Below are 3654 nucleotides of genomic sequence, written 5' to 3'. Positions count from 1 at the left end.
GGTCATTTAGTATCGCACGATGACGTAACCTTTGTCCATTGCTATCTACGTGACTCTGAGATCTAAAAGCACTTCTGTGTCTCTTTGCATGCTTTAGCTTATCGATTTCAATATTATGCCTGAAGTGATGCTGTGGCTGTTGTCTGTGTCTGGATCTGTCTCTCCGCGGTTTTTCACTCCTGCCTGTCACGCTGTTTATGCTGATTATATTACGGTGGTTCAGATTGACCTTATGCCGTTCATGACCGACAGTTGATGCATGTAGGCCTATATGTTTATGTATCGGTGGTGGTTTCAAACGGTGGTTTCTGGACGACTGTTTTTTTGTTAAACCTTTAGTCGCTTTTGTCATGCTGCCCTCATATTTCTCTTTCTGCTTGTCTTCGAGAGCTTCCACAAGTTCACTTATAATCACATTCGTATCATTTTTCATCGTGTCTACAGCTCGATCGATGCCCTGTTTCATAGCTTTATCTACGGTTTCTTTTGTCACTGTCCCTCTTGTGAGATCGGCAACTTTGCTTTTGACAAATTGGTTTTCAATTGACAAATCCAACAGCGCCCGCTTAGTATCGTCGTTTTCAGCAATCGCTGACCCCATCTGCTCTTCAACGTCACGTTGTCTGTTTTGAATCTCAAATAGTTCGTGCTTCAGTTTTTCGGCTGTTATTTTGTTTTTTTCCAGGTTATCTTTGAAGTTATTTTGGTCATCTATCAAATCTGATATTATTGTTTTTATTTCACTCTCATATGTGTTACGTCCGCCTGTTTTCGCTCTGATTTTTTCCGAAGTTTGGTCAGACTCCAAATGTTCTTTTTCTTTTGAAACCATCTGTTTATTTACAATATCATCCGCTTTATGTCCCTCTCGGTCTGCTAATTCATCAATGATATCATCATCAGATATATGGTTCTCTTCATTTATTTTGCTAGACATTTTTATTTTTATTTTATTCGGGTGTGCGTTAACCTTTCTAGTAATTGTTTTGATATTTTCCGAAGTTGGTTGAGACTTCAAAGGTACTTTTTCTTTTGAAACTATCTGCTTCTTTACAATATCATCCATTTTGCTTTGATATTCACGCTCCTCTCTATCTGCTAATTCATCTATAATATCATCATCAGAATTCTGTCTCACTTCATTTAGTCTGCCCTCAATTATTATTTTATTCTTACGTGTGTTACCTTCTTCGGTATTTGTTCTGAATTTGGCTCTATTTTTGTCAGACTTCAAAGGTACTTTTTCCTTTGAAACCATCTGCTTCTTCACAATATCATCCATTTTGCTTTGATATTCACGCTCCTCTCTATCTGCTAATTCATCTATAATATCATCATCAGAATTTTGTCTCACTTCATTTAGTTTGCCCTCAATTTTTATTTTATTCTTGCGTGTGTTACCTTCTTCGGTATTTGTTCTGAATTTGGCTCTATTTTGGTCAGACTTCAATGGTACTTCTTCCTTTGAAACCATCTGCTTCTTCACAATATCATCCATTTTGCTTTGATATTCACGCTCCTCTCTATCTGCTAATTCATCTATGATGTCATCGTCAGCAAGATTTGTCTCTTCAGGTACTTTATTCTCAATTTTTATTTTATTCTTGCTTGTGTCACCGTAATTGGTATTTGCTATAAACTTTTGCCGAATTTGATTAGACTTGAGAGGTAATTCTTCTAAAACCATCTGCTTCTTTACAATATCATCCATTTCCCTCTGATATTCAAGTTCCTCTCTATCTGCTAATACATCTATAATATCATCATCTGGAATATGGGTCTGCTCTTTCACTTCACCATCAATTTCAGGTTTATTGTTAATTTTATCGTTTACCTCAATATTTTTAAGAATATTGTCGAGCTTATTACTATAGTCTGATTCCACTGATGGAGTTTCTATCAAGTGACTATTGTCTTGAATCCCTTTTTCTGGAAAACCTGACTTCGGAATTGCGTCATGATTTTTACCTGTGTGCATCCCGATGCGACTTTTAATCATGTCACTCAAACCACGTTTACGAACATTATGCGTTTTAAATCGTTTATTAATTTCGTCAACTAAGCCCTTATCACGTTTACCACCAAGGTGCGTTTCGAAGTCTTTCATAACCGCGTCATCATCACTGCGTTTGCCACTAATTTGGGTTTCACTGCGTTTACTTATTTTGTCATGTGGATTGCTTTTACCTCTGATTTGAGTTCCACTGCGTACCTGCATCCCTTTACCTCCATTGTGTTTATCACTATGGGATCTACATCGTGTCCTAAGTTTTTCGTCATGTGAATCATGTTTGCGTTTTCCGAGACTGTTAGGCACTACATTGCTTTTACTTCTGTATATTCCATTATCATCCCCCGAATTGTCGATCTGTACAGGAGCTATTATGTAAAAATAAGAAAGGCCTAATAAGAGGAAAGCTTTTAACTTATCGTGAAATCGTGAACGAAATTGTGTATTATTTATACCCTGTCTTCACAACTGAGTTGCAGAGGAGAGAGAGTAGGCTTAGAGAATTGTGTTGGTGTTATTCGTCTGCAAGACTGGAAAGAATTACCAACTTGACGTTGGAAGGGTTGCCAGTATTGTATGAAGACCAACGTGTTTATAACTTTTCGAGTTTTTTCTTAATAATAAGCAACATGTAGGCCTACAAATCAATTTTATCAGATTTTGCTTTGTAAATAATAAATTTTAAATAAAACCATAGTGGTGAACTACTATAGTTGTATACATTTAAAATATAGGCCTAACACAAACTTATATTTAACATAAATCCTATGTCTTATTATATAGGGGAATGGATAATACTTAAATTAGTTAGGCTAGGCCTAGGCCTTTTCTTAAGTTCTGTCCATCACATTTTATGGGACACGTTAATTTACGTGATTGCCCATAAATAGGCATATGAGCATTATGAAGCCATATTATTTTACTACACACAAATATTTATTAGTCACATAAAATAGTGTAGAGAGAGCGTTAATAAAGCTTATTCTAGGTAGGCCTAGGCCTAGGTTCAATCAGACTGGAGACTGAAACAGGAGTTAAAAAACAAACGATGGAAAAGAAGGAAACAAATCATCACACAAAATAGGAGTTATTTTGCATGTACTGAGATTGTTTATCCCCTACCATACCGTTTATTGATGTTCCAATATCCGTTGAACTGGATTGAATCTGCTGTGATAGAATGACTGCCCAGCAAACTACAAATATTGCTGCACTTTTTGATCGACCTAACTTTACCAGCTTACACATTTTGAATCTATTACCATCGATGACAAAAAAAGGCGCTGATGAATATCTTTGCAAAATGTGCCTTCCCCATGCTTTTCTGAGATATTCAAACTTCTCTCTCCTTCTACGTAACCAAAACAAATTCAGTTACCTTAGCAGCACAGAGCGCGTGATGAAAACTTTACCTGCGCTTCTTCGAAACAACGCGACTACGCGACCATACCTAAATGCATACGTGTAGACTACCGCCAGGCAACGGGAGTAAACGGCCTAGTTTCTTTGTATTGAGCAAAGTGATGAGAGAGCTGTTCCAATCAATGCTTAGTTGTTTGGGAAGGATGTATGGTAATTAGTATCACACAGGTGTGTTTTTTCTTCATTCGTACATTCAAGATAGTTTTTCTACTGATATATAT

The sequence above is a fragment of the Anneissia japonica genome, unplaced genomic scaffold (genome assembly GCF_011630105.1).
Source record: "Anneissia japonica isolate Jap-2015-1 unplaced genomic scaffold, ASM1163010v1 scaffold287829_len2072220_cov186, whole genome shotgun sequence".
Classification (NCBI taxonomy): Eukaryota; Metazoa; Echinodermata; class Crinoidea; order Comatulida; family Comatulidae; genus Anneissia; species Anneissia japonica.
This window is presented reverse-complemented; position numbering follows the sequence as displayed.